The sequence below is a fragment of the Bos javanicus genome, chromosome 23 (genome assembly GCF_032452875.1).
Source record: "Bos javanicus breed banteng chromosome 23, ARS-OSU_banteng_1.0, whole genome shotgun sequence".
NCBI classification, from domain to species: Eukaryota; Metazoa; Chordata; class Mammalia; order Artiodactyla; family Bovidae; genus Bos; species Bos javanicus.
This window is the reverse complement of record NC_083890.1, coordinates 26265350-26279490: the sequence shown is the minus strand read 5'-3', so window position 1 is coordinate 26279490 and position 14141 is coordinate 26265350. Positions and strand designations below refer to the sequence as shown.

General features: G+C 36.5%; 1 protein-coding gene and 1 long non-coding RNA gene across 7 annotated transcripts in view; both read right to left on the bottom strand.

Moving 5' to 3' along the window:
- Positions 1–14141, bottom strand: part of LOC133236440 (butyrophilin subfamily 2 member A1-like) — a 130197-nt gene that overhangs the window by 38848 nt on the left and 77208 nt on the right. The gene's annotated exons all lie outside the window — the stretch shown is intronic.
- On the bottom strand, positions 10802–12643 carry LOC133235883 (uncharacterized). The gene is made up of 3 exons (XR_009732692.1): positions 12594–12643; positions 12419–12439; positions 10802–10824 (listed from the first exon to the last, which is right to left on the bottom strand). It is a non-coding gene; the product is annotated as an uncharacterized LOC133235883 (long non-coding RNA).

Sequence of the window (14141 nt, the reverse complement as noted above, 5' to 3'; positions counted from 1 at the left end):
TTTAACATTTCTAGCAATATAAAATCTTTTCACAAATAGCTGAAGTAATTGCAGTTGTCCATATTAACAACTGTGTTAATAAAAGTAGGAATGAAAATGATTCTCTTTGGATATTAAAAAAAAATTAGAAAAAAAAAAAAATCTCGGTACTACTCCCAGATTTTAGGGCAGTGTAAGGATGACCTTCATCAATGAATCACTTCAGATTTTATTCAGGCTTTCAAGGACCAGAAAAGAGAGGGATATGGGAGAAGGTGACACGCAAAATATTGCCTTAGAATGGTAGAAATACTGTAGAGTGCAAACCATTGATGACATTTGAGGAAAAGTTGGGGTATGTTTAAAACATCAAGTAAACAGGCATTTTATAGTGTTTTGGGAGTACAGGGATGTCAAAGATACTTTATAATATTTTTTTCTGAATTTCTTCTGTGAAATACAATGAAAAATCAATGTAATTTTCACTGAAAAAAAAAAAACACAAAGAGCTAAGCTTTCAGATCAGAAAGTTAAAAATTGCAAAGTTTAACACTTAAGTTCATATTTAAATACACTTTACAAAGAGCGAATGTTTGCATAAATTGTACAGATGGGACAAATGAAAGCAAAAGTAATGGAGCACTGAATAACCCATGAAGATGAAACACTTCAGTTGAAATGTTGACAAAATGAGAGAAAAACAATGTAAATTCATATCTACTTTGCAGTGGAGGAAGATGGTCACTGAGAGTTGAAGACCAAAGTCAAAGAGATGAAACATCACAAGGTACCAAGTGTGAAATATTATCAGGACTTGCCTCTCTCCTGTTCACCCTTATCTGAAAAATAAAAGGAAGAAATAAGCAGTCAAACCAAATGAAGGCACAATGTGAGGAAGAGATGACAATCATTTCTTCCCTGTATTTATTCACTCAATAAAGTGATTCCACTTCTCTAAGAATTAGAACCTAATGTCCGAAAGGCCATGTAACTCATGAGAGGCAATGATGTTTTAAGTTCCCTCATCCTTTTCTGCAAAGAAATTACCATTTGAAAACTTCCTTTGGGAAGTTTTGGGAAAAACTGAATCAATATTTGGTCTTGAATTGGGCTTTTCAGCTATTTTTTTAAAGCCCATAACAAATGACAAATATGCTCAAATATGTGAAGTAAGTAATGTAAATGTGATTCAAAAGTATATAATGAAAGTATGCCTCTGTCAAAAATTTGATCTGTGGCTGCATTCATATGAAGCCGGCTAAATGCCTTAAAATTATCTGTTCCCAAGTTCTATCCAGTCTGTAAACCAAGAGGTAATTGGAAAATGTCATTAGAAGAGGGAGATGTTATACTTTGAAATTAAAGTGCTGTATGAAGAAAAATTTTGGATTCATCCTAGGAAAACAGCTTTCCTTGTCATTAACATGAAAAGTCTTGAAAATTGAGATATGTCATTTATCAATTTTCCTCAAGGTATAACCTCCTTGTTTAATTATTGAAAAGGCACAGCCATGTGCAGAAATAATAATAACATTGATAAAAATTTCAAAGTATAAATACTACACATAGATAGGAAAAAGACAAGAATATATTGCAAAATATTTGTAGAACTGGAACATTTGAGTAATTTGTTCAAGAATAGTAAAAGAGTGAGACTCAATCTCACACTATCCAGTGGATGGCATCGGATTTTATAAGATCTTTGACAGGACAATGGACAGAGAAACTTCATTATTAAATTGGGAATCTTTCTTTTAAGCGTTGGGAAATATTAATGGTAGAGTAATCGCCCCCTTCAACTTGGGCACTTGTAAACATCCTAAATTAACTGACTTTTCTCAGAAAACAAAGAGAGCATGGTAACCATGTGCTGATGAGTTCAGTGGCATCATTTCAGAAAATCATGATACCATTTGGGAAGTCTCTGGAAGACAGACAAAGCCAATGTGATAAGAAGGAAAGGTAGAAAAGATGCAATGAGTAATAATGGAACATAGAGGGAAAACAACAGAAATAATGAAATAAGAAAGAGGTTCATACCCAAAACTGGACAGAAGTGAATGGCCATCCACGTGAAAAGTGAGCCAATGGATGGTGTAATGATAGGACAGGGAATGTTCAGTACAATGTGGAAACAGTCACTGGAAGAGTTACTGGAGTGAAGAGTTGTGACAAACTTACCAAGTTTTCTCAGAAGACCACCTGGAAATAAAATCAAAAGTTTCACGTGAATATCATAGAAAACAAACATGAAGAAAAATAAAGTGTTTTGAAGAACCTGAAAATGATGTTAACTGTATCTGTATACATATAAATACATGCGTATTTACACATCATGAACACAAAACAGACTCAACAATAGTGGCTGAAAGTTGCTGTCTTTCAAGCATAGAACATTCTATTGAAAAAAAGGTGGGGGGCAAACACAGTCAATTTTCTAAATGAAGAAAGATGTTTAGAAATATTAGTTCAAGTAGTTACACTTTCAAAATTTTTGTGCACCTTTTGATTTTATTTGCTGCTAAGTCACTTCAGTTGTGTCTGACTCTATGCGACCCCATAGACAGCAGCCCACCAGGCTCCCTTGTCCCTGGGATTCTCCATGCAAGAACACTCGAGTGGGTTGCCAGTTCCTTTTCCAATGCGTGAAAAGTGAAAGTGAAGTCATTCAGTCATGTCTGACTCTTAGCGACCCCGTGGATTGCAGCCTACCAGGCTCCTCCATCCATGGGATTTTCCAGGCAAGAGTACTGGAGTGGGGTGCCATTGCCTTCAGGCTCTTACTATTCAATATGTTTGTTCTAATAAGTTTCTTAACAGCTACTGAAAATATGTAGTCAGCTCTCCGTTTCATTGTAGCTTAGTTATTTAAGTTCACCATACACACTGAATCAATAATCTTAAAACTTTGCTCCAAGCAAAAACACAGAATTCGGTTTTGGGGTGCCTCTATTCGCATCATCTTTATTTACAAATTGTTTTAGGTATGTTTCTATCAATGAATGCCTAAATGAAGACAATGGTACCAGAAAAAGGTGCAACTTTAAGTAGGTTCATAGGGAAATATCAGTGGGACTTGGGATTTTTCTCTTCACACTTATTGATAAAATATTAAGTTAAAGTTCTCAAAATTCATTCAAAATGAAGGTGCAGTGACAGGAAAGGAAAAGGACAAACATTTGAATAATTTCCATTTCTCACAATGTGGCTCAACCTGACCAAAATTTTTGAGAATTGGCACCATTCTCAATGAAGTTTTGATAGTCTTCTCAGAAGACAGAGGAACTGTTTTTTTTTTTTTCCACTTCCATTTACCTCTTTGATGCCAAAGAAACAAGACTGGAAATGATAACATGGGAGGAGCTAGGTCAGGTCTTTCTCTGTGATAAGCAGCACCCATATGGGGACTGTATTGCCTGTTTTCTTCAGAATCAAATGCAAACACAATTCAAACACTAGAGTGCTATTTCAGATATTATCAGGGAGATCTCCCTGACAGTTCAGTAGTTGAAACTCTGTGCTTTCACTGCAGGGGGGCATGAGGTGGATCCCTGGTCAGAAAACTAAGATCCCACATGCTTGGATTTATCTTTGGACTTTCTGTCCTCTCATTGATCTATATTTTTTGTGAATTGACCTAGAGATTGTCATACAGAGTGAAGTAAGTCAGAATGAGAAAAACAAATATCATATAATATCACTTACATATGGAATACACAAAAATAGTACAGATGAACATATTCACAAAGCAGAAATAGAGTCAGAGAAGAAGAGAACAAACTTTTAACTACTATGTATAAAATATATAACTAATGAGAACTATAATATATAATGAATATAACTACTCTATAGCACAGGGAATTCTACTCAGAGCTCCCTGGTGACCTGGGAAGGAAATCTAAAAAAGAATGGATGTATATATATATATATACATTGGATATATATACAATGGATATATATATATATATATCCATTCTTTTTTAGATTTATATATATATATATATATATATATTCATAACTGATCCCCTATGCTGTAGAGCAGAAACTAACAAAGCATTGTAAAGCAACTATAATACAGAAAAGTAAAACAAAACAAAACACCAGAAATAGCAACTGCACTACCTCTTCAACAAAGCATAGGTGTTATTAGAAGAAAAAAAATTCCATAGCCCTCATGGTGTAGGTAAGAAAAATATAGTACTAAAGATGCAAAAAGTGCAAGCATGCACTTGCCCCAAGCTCTACTTGTACTAGGTGTTATATGAAGCCAGCTAAATACATTAAAGTAACTCCTGTACTCCACTCCCTTGTAAAAAAAAAAAAAAAAAATTACATCAAAAAATGTTATTCGAGGAGAATGTTAAGCTTTCAGTGACTCTCTAAGTACAGTAGGGGTAAAAAAATCCACAAACATTTGGCTACATTCTAATGGGAAGCTGATAGAAACATAAAATGCATATATGCTTACTCCAAGTTTCAAAGGGTCAAGTATTTTAGAACTGGGAGCAAAGTTTTCCAGAAGACATCCTGCCACTCAATAGCATGCTTTTTGCATCCCCCTCCCGACACCCACCTCTTGATTCAAAAGTACAAAGAAGATGACACTAAAAGAGGCATAAAAGGATTTCTTCTGGGATAAAAATATCAATCATACATATTTCACGGGACCTTCTTTCATTGTACTATTTTTTTCCAGAACACAATGCAAGCATGCATGCAGATTGGAGTCAGATACTTAAGAAGTCGTGGGGAAGCCTACAACAAAAGCACCCATCTAGTTAAAACCCCATCAGTAGCAGTACTCATATGAGGCATACTTCACACATAAAAGAAGTGCATTCCCTACTTTCATTCAATCTGTACCCAAAAATATAATGAAAGATATCACTATCAAAGGAAGAATGTTAAACTTTTAATGGTTTACATTGAAAGTGAAAGTGAAAATCGCTCAGTCATGTGGGACTCTTTGCAACCCCGTGGACTGTAGTCCATGGAATTCTGCAGGCCAGAATATTGGAGTGGGTAGCCATTCCCTTCTCCAGGGATCAAACCCTCATCTCACGAATTGCAGGTGGATTCTTTACCAGCTGATCTACCAGGGAAGCCCAATGGTTATATTAGTGTTTCTTTAAATAAACATTTTGGAGTTTCTTCAGACTCTAGCCTCTCATGTCATTCACATAAATTTTTAAAATGGAGAAATACACTATAAATGATCTTTGCTCAATATACTAAGTCCTTTTATAATACAAACACTGAAACTTATTGCAGTCTAACAAGTTAAAAATTATGTCAGTAAAATGCAAGAAAAAACTGAAATTACTATTTTATGAGAGAAAATAATCCCAGTAAATAGTATGCAAAATATCTGTGCACCTGAAAAAAGACTCTTGAATGGTCAAAGGGCATTGGAAGAGTGATCTTAAAGCCCACACTGGACCTATGAGTTAACACCTGAATTTACAGTCTTTGAAAGTACAAGAGTTGGAGAAACTTCACTCAACAAATTTGTAATCTTATCTTAATCATAAAATTTGGGAGGCATAAATGGTATATCCTTGAATTCTGAAAACTTAGCAGACTTTCCAGGTCAATGAGCATGCTCCAGATAATAAATATAGACTGCAAAGCATGTTTCCATATTCCATGTTCCAACTTCCATGTTTCCAAACAGAAAATCACAAAATTTATAATGAAATTATATCACAAAATGTATAATGAAACTGGCAAAAATCTGAATGATAATATGGGGCCATTTTTATAGAGAAGGAACATAAGAAATGAAAAAGGAAGCTTTGGGAAAAAATCAGTTGTAAGGTAAAAAAAATTGGAGAGAATTTAATATCAATGAAGTTCCTAAACAGTTAAATAGGAAAATTAGAGTAGACATCAAGGATAAAGGCAAGCCAACAGATGGCTTAGGGTTAAAAAGACAGTAAATATTCAAAGTTTGGAGAAAGAAGAGCCTCTTGATGAAAGTGAAAGAGAAGAGTGAAAAAGTTGGCTTAAAACTCAACATTCAAAAAACTAAGATCATGACATCCAGTCCCATCACTTCATGGCAAACAAATAGGGAAAAAATGGAAACAATGACAGTCTTTGTTTTACTGGACTCCAAAATCACTGCAGATGGTAACTTCAGCCATGATATTAAAAGATGCTTGCTCCTTAGAAGAAAAGCTTTGACCAACCTAGACGGCATATTAAAAAGCAGAGACATTTCATTGCTGACAAAGTTCAGTCTAGTCAAAGCTCTGGTTTTTCTAGTAGTCGTGTATGGATGTGAGAGTTGGACCATAAGGAAAGCTGAGCACCACTGTGGTGTTGGAGAAGACTCTTGAGAGTCCATTGGACAGAAAGGATATCAAACCTGTCAATCCTAAAGGAGATCAGTCCTGGGTGTTCTTTGGAAGGACTGATGCTAAAGCTGAAACTCCAATACTCTGGCTACCTAATGTGACAAACTGACTCAAGGAAAAGATCCTGATGCTGGGAAAGATTGAAGGCAGGAGGAGAAGGGGACAACAGAGGGTGAGATGGTTGGATGGTATCACTGACTCAATGGACATGAGTTGAGCAAGCTCCAGGAGTTGGTGATGGACAGGGAAGCCTGGCATGCTGCAGTCCATGGGGTCACAAAGAGTCGGACATGACTGAGTGACTGAACTGACTGATTAAGTGAGTGTGTGTTTGGAATATCAAAGGCATTAGAGAAACTTTTTTCCTTTTCATACTCTTCAAGGGATTTTCAAAGCAAGAATACTGAAGTGGTTTGCAATTCCCTTCTGCTTAGGAAGAATAACTATGAACAAAGCTAGTGGAGGTGATGGAATTCCAGTTAAGCTATTTCAAATCCTGAAAGACGATGCTGTGAAAGTGCTGCATTCAATATGCCAGCAAATTTGGAAAACTCAGCAGTGGCCACAGGACTGGAAAAGGTTAGTTTTCATTCCAATCTCTAAGAAAGGCACTGCCAAAGAATGTTCAAACTACCACAAAAAAAAAAAAAAAAAAACTACCACATGATTGCACTTATCTCATATGCTAGCAAAATAATGCTCAAAATTTTCCAAGCCAGGCTTCAACAGTACATGAACTGTGAACTTCCAGATGTTCAAGGTGGATTAGAAAAGGCCAAAGAACTAGAGATCAAATTACCAACATCCACTGGATCATCGAAAAAGCAAGAGAGTTCCATAAAAATTTTACTTTTGCTTTATTGACTAGGCCAAAACCTTTGACTATGTGGATCACAATAAACTGTGGAAAATTCTGAAAGAGATGGGAATACCAGACTATCTGACCTGCCTCCTGAGAAATCTGTATGCAGATCAAGAAGCAAAAGTTAGAAGTGGACATGGAAAAATATACTGGCTCCAAATTGGGAAAGGTGTACGTCAAGGCTATATATTGTCACCCTGCTTATTGAACTTCTATGCAGAGTACATCATGCGAAATGCTGGACTGGATGAAGCCCAAGCTGGAATCAAGATTGCTGGAAGAAATATCCATAACCTCAGATATGCAGATAACTGCCACGCTTATGGCAGAAAGCAAAGAGGAACTGCAGAGCTTTTTGATGAAAGTGAAAGAGGAGAGTGAAAAAGTTGGCTTAAAACTCAACATTCTGAAAACAAAGATCATGGCATCCAGTCCCATCACTTCATGGGAAATAGATGGGGAAACAGTGGAAACAGTGGCAGGTTTTATTTTTAGGGGCTCCAAAGTCACTGCAGATGGTGACTGTAGCCATGAAATTAAAAGACGCTTGCTCCTTGGAAGAAAAGCTATGACCAAACTAGACATCTTATTAACAGAGACATTACTTTGCTGATGAACAGCTGTCTATTAAAGCTATGGTTTTTTTAGGCATCATGTATGGATGTGAGATTGGACCATAAAGAAAGCTGAGTGCTGAAGAATTGATGTTTTTGAGCTGTGGTGTTGGAGAAGACTTTTGAGAGTCCCTTGGATTGCAAGGAGATCCAACCAGTCCATCCTAAAGGAAATCGGTCCTGAATATTCACTGAAAGGACTGATGCTGAAGGCGAAACTCCAATACTTTGGCCACCTGATGCGAAGAACTGACTCATTTGAAAAGACCCTGATGCTGGGCAAGATTGAAGGCGGGAGAAGGGGATGACAGAATATGAGATGGTTGGATGGCATCACTGACTCAATGGACATGAATTTGAGCAAGCTCTGGGAGTTGGTGATGGACAACAAAGCCTGGCGTTGAAAGGTTGTTGTTGAATCATGCGAAGACACCGGGATTCTTGGCCCCCAGAGGAGAAGAATTCAATCCAGGGCCAGAGACGAGGCTTGATCGCTCACAGCTTTTGTGTAACAAAGTTTTATTAAAGTATAAAGGATATAGAGAAAGCTTCTGACATAGGCATCAGTAGGGGGCAGAAAGAGTACCGGCTTGCTAGTGTTAACAGTGAAGTTATATAATCCAAAGAATGTCTGGAGGTTGTAAAGACCTCATCAGACCTACTCCCATAATTTACATTTTAAGATAACACTGTCCTCAGGCAGGATACATTATTGTTATATAATCCTAAGGAATGTGGAGAAAGAAAAAAGTTTGTCCTTTCTTCCTCCTTGAGAATTCCAGATCCCTCTCTCCTTGGGGACCCCTAGAGTCCTTATCAACCTGCCTAGGAAATGACTCTCTCAGTGTGTTGCAGTCCATGGGGTTGCAAAAAGTCAGACACACCTGAGCAATTGAACTGAACTGAGAGAAACTTACCTATATGTTTGTGAAGGTCATCTGAAAAAGAAATAGGAAACATCAAATAACATGGCTCAGAAATAAAAAGGAATTCATATTTAGTCACTTATTCAAGTACAATGTTAAATGTAATAGGATATAGAGAAACACAGTTTAGCAGCTAAACAACAAATAGACAAGCACAGACACATGAACACATGTATGGAAGCACACACAAGTACAAATGTTGCTGAAAGCTTCCTTTTGTCCTGTTCATATTAATCAAATAAAGAGGAAAAAGGTCCTGACCTGAGGAACAACTTCATGAATAAAACTACTAGTAGTTATCCTTTAAATAGATTCTTGATTTACTGGACATCGCTTGGGCTGTTAATATTTGGTTGGTGGTTGTTGTTATTTGGAAACATCACAGTACAGTAGTTCTTGGTGTCATTAGCATAAAATATTCAGGATTGAGATATGTATTATTTTTCAACTTTCCTAACAATATAAAATCTTTCTGCAAACAAGTAATTGCAGTTGGCCAAATCGATAACTATGTCAATAAAAGTAAATAAGAATGAAGTAAAATTACTCTTTTTTTGATATAAAAGAATTCCAGGAAAAAAATTTATGTGAGTTTTTTGCATATACGGAACCTTAAGGCAATTTAATAATGACCCTCAAGTTTACTTGTGACCAATGAATGATTTCAGTTTTTATTCAGGCTTAGAAAGACCAGAAAGAGAGTAATATGGGATATATTGGCAAACAAACTGTTGCATTAGATGGTAGAGATCCTGGAGATGGCAAGTCAATGATGGCATTTTGATGGAAAACTGGGATTTTGTAAGACATCAGGAAAGCAAGCTTTTTAAAGTGTTTTGGGAGTAGAGGGATATCAAAGATACTTTAACATTATTTTTCCAAATTTCATCTGTAAAATACAATGAAAAGTCAAAGTAAATTTCATTGGAAAGAAACATGAAGAAAATTCAGATTTATTGAAAATTGTATGTAAATTTAAATTATTAGGATGCAGATAAATATACAAAAACCACACACACTTACACAAATATATACATACACATATATACAGCATTTGAAAGTTCCCTTTTGGATAATGAATAGTATTCAATAAATGAAGATGGGAAAAAGGAATACATTTCTTGAACTGAGAAGACAAGAAATACAGTTTTTGGTAATTATCTGATAAAAACTTTATGATTTGTTTTGGCAATAAGCACTATTTTGTTACTCAGTTTTTCATTTTTAATTAAATGATGTATGCTGTTAAATATATATACTCATCTGTCCTAGCACAGAGCTTTGCCATTTGAAATCATGAAACACTGAGTTACAGAGTCCTGAACTACTGCTCTTGTAGGATATCAGGGTCAGGTTCATGGGTGCCTCTATTCACAACATTTTCCTCAACTGATTAATGCGTAACTGTGTTTTGTGAGACTTTGATTTAACTCATTGCTCAGTAAAGCTTACTTTCACAAAGCAAAATGAAAGGGAGGTTAATGAAATACTAAATGGGAGTGAAGGGGCTTATATATCAAATAAATGAAAATATCATGGATAAAACTTTCAGATCAGAAACTTATAAAAATTGCAAAGTTTGATAGGTAAGTTAATATTTGTATATACTTTACAAAAAGAAAGTGAAAGTGAAGTCGCTCAGTCGTGTCCAACTCTTTGCGACCCCATGGACTGTAGCCTACCAGGCTCCTCTGTCCATGGGATTTTCCAGGCAATAGTACTGGAGTGGATTGCCATTTCCTTCTCCAGGGGATCTTCCCAACCCAGGGATCGAACCCAGGTCTCCCACATTGTAGACAGACGCTTAACTGTCTGAGCCACCAGGGAAGTCCCTTTACAAAAAGAAAATATCTGCATAAATTGCATAGATGGGACAAATGAAAGCAAAAATAACCCATGAAGAAAGCAGATTTCAATAGAAACGATCATAAAATGAGAAAAAAATGATGTCAAGCTATCTCTACATTGCAGTGGAAGATGATCACTGAGAGTTGAAGATCAAAGTAAAAGAAAGAGATGAAAACATGACAAGGTAAAAAGTGTAAAACATTAATGGGACTTATGTTTATCATTTTCACCCTTATCTGCAAAATAAAAGAAATAACTATTCAAACCAAATGAAGGCATATGTGAGGAAAAGAAGACAATAATTTGATTACTTTCCATTATTTATTCATTCAACAAAAATGGCCCCCTTTTTCTAAGAATTTGAACCTAAATGTTCCAAAGATCATGTGACTCATGAGAGGCAATGCTGTCTTAAGTTCCCTCATCCTTTTCTGCAAAGGAACTACCATACAAAAGGAAATCAAGGTAAAGTGGAAATTCCTCTGGGATAAACAGAATCGATATTTGGTCTTGAATTGGGCTTTCCAGGTTTTTCATAATAAAAGACACATATACTCACGTAGATGAAATGGGTCTATAAATGTGATATCAAAGTTTATAGTTAAAGTACTCCTCTGTCAGAAATTTGATCTGTGGCAGTATTCATATGAAGCCTGCTACCTGCATTGAAAAGATATGCTCCAAGTTTCACCCAGTATGTTAAACTAAGATACAGTTAAACATATAATTAGAAAAGGAGGATGTCAAACTAATTTGAAGAGCTTTATGAAAAAAAAATTTTGGAATTATACTAGGCCAACAGCTTTAGTCCGGAGAAGGCAATGGCACTCCACTCCAGTACTCTTGCCTGGAAAATCCATGGACAAAGGAGCCTGGTAGGCTGCAGTCCATGGGGTTGCTAAGAGTCAGGAACGACTGAGTGACTTCACTTTCACTTTTCACTTTCATGCATTGGAGAAGGAAATGGCAACCCACTCCAGTGTTCTTGCCTGGAGAACCCCAGGGATGGGGAAGCCTGGTGGGCTGCCGTCTCTGGGGTCGCACAGAGTCGGACACAACTGAAGCGACTTAGCAGCAGCAGCAGCAACAGCTTTAGTCATTCACATACAAAGTCTTAAATTTTGGAATATACTAGACAATTTTCTAAGATATAACATTCTTGTTTAATTACTGAAAAGAGAATTTTCAATTATTTCTGCAGTTTGCAGAAATAATAATTGCACAAATAAATGTAAAAGTATAAAGAATACTCTAGATGGGAAGAAAGACAAAAAACTATTGCAAAATATTTTAAAAACTGGAATATTTTGAGTATTATGTTCAAGAACAGTAAAGAGTGACTCAATTTCACACTTAAGCAGTGAATGGCATCATATTTTTATAAGACTTTGACAGGACAATAGAGGTAGAAACTTCTTTATTAAGCTGGGAATCCTCTCCTGTCTTAAGCACTGGGAAAATATTAATAGTTTATTAATGGCCCCTTCGACTTGGGTACTGGTAAGTGTCCTAACTTTACATGGTAACCATGTGCCAGGTAGTCCAATCCCTTCCTCTCAGAAAATTATGATACAAGTTTGGCGAGTCCTGGGGAGACAAAGAAAGCCAATATGATAGGATGGAAATGGAAAAAAGATGCAATGAGCAATGATGGAAGACAGGGAAGCATCAATGGAAAGAAGATAAGAAAGCTCACATTGAAAAATTGGATGGAAATGCATGGACATCCATGTGATGGTGGGCCAATTTGATAAAAGGGTGGAGAATGTTCAAGACTATGTGGAAGAAGTCACTGGAAGTTACTGGAATGAAGAGTTATTACAAACTTACCAATTTTTTTCAGAAGATCACCTAGAAAATAAAACAGAGAGCTTCAGGTAAATACCATGGAAAACAAATATGAAGAAAAGCGAAATATTTTGAAGAATCCAAAAGTAATGTTAACACTATTGAGACACCTTGAACACATTCACATATACACATCATGAACACAAAATAAATTCACCAATAGTGGCTGAAATCACCTCTGTTTTATCCAGAGAACATTCTATAGTTAGAAAAAAAAAAAGAAGAAGAAAAGCAAATGCATCCAATTTTCTAAATGAAGAGAGATTTTTAGAAATATTAGCTCACATAGTTACATTTTCAAAATTGTTGTGTACATTTTGAATTTATTTAGGCTCTTATTATTCAGTGCTGTGCTGTGCTTAGTTGTGTCTGACTCTTTGTGATCCCATGGACTGTAGCCCACCAGGCTCCTCTGTCCATGGGGATTCTCCAGGCAAGAATACTAGAGTGAGTTGCCATGACCTCCTCCAGGGGATCTTCCCAACCCAGGGATCAAACCCAGGTCTCCCACATTGCAGGCAAGTTCTTTACTTCCTGAGCCACCAGGGAAGTCCAAGAATACTGGAGTGGATAGACTAACCATTCTCCAATTAATCTATCCAACCCAGGAATCAAACTGGGATCTCCTGCATTGCAGGTGGATTCTTTTCTAGCTGAGCCACAAGGAAAACCCCCTTATTATTCATTATGTTGGGTCTAATAAGTTTGTGACAGCTACTAGAAACATGTGGCTAGTTCTTAGTTTGTTGTAGTCAGTTGAATAAGTTAGTTGTAAACACTGAATCAAGAATCTTGAACTTGAACCAGGACTTCCTCTGAGATAAAAACACCCATCATGGGGACAAAATTACCTTCCTTTTTTCCAAAATCAAATGTGAATACAACTTGCATGAAAGAGATATTTAAGAAGTTATTTGGGGGGCTTTTCTGGAGGTCCAGTAGTTAAAACTCTGTTCTTTCACTGCAGGGGGCATGGGTTTGATCCCAGGTCAGGGAACTAAGGTCCTACATGCCTGGGTTTATCTCTGGACTTTTTATCTTGTTCCATTGATCTATATTTCCCATGGATGGCCCTAGATACTGTCATATGTAGTGAAATAAGTCAAAAAGAGAAAAACAAATATCATATAATATTGCTTATATGTAGAATCTAGAAAAATTGTACAGATGAACTTAGTTGCAAAGCAGAAATAGAAACACAGAAGTAGAGAATAAACTGATGGCTACCAAAGGGGTGGTGGTGGCAGTGGGATGAATTGGGAGACTGGGATTGACTTATATATACTGCTGCTGCTGCTTAGTCACTTCAGTCGTGTCCAACTCTGTGCAACCCCATAGATGGCAGCCCACCAGGCTCCCCTGTCCCTGGGATTTTCCAGGCAAGAGTACTGGAGTGGGGTGCCATTGCCTTCTCCATTATATATACTTCTATGTATAAAATAAATAAATAATGAGAACTTAATATATAACACAGGGAACACGACTCAATGCTCTGTGGTTACCTAAATGGGAAAGAAATCAAAAAGAAAGGACATATGTATAGGTATTACTGATTCACTTTCTTGTAGAGCAGAAACTAACAAAACATAGTAAAGCAAGTTTACTCCAAGCAAAAGAGACAGGAATAGCAAACTGTATTAACTCTTCACTTAAGATTAGGTGTTATTAGAAGGAAAAAAATTTCCACATGCCACGTGGTACAGGC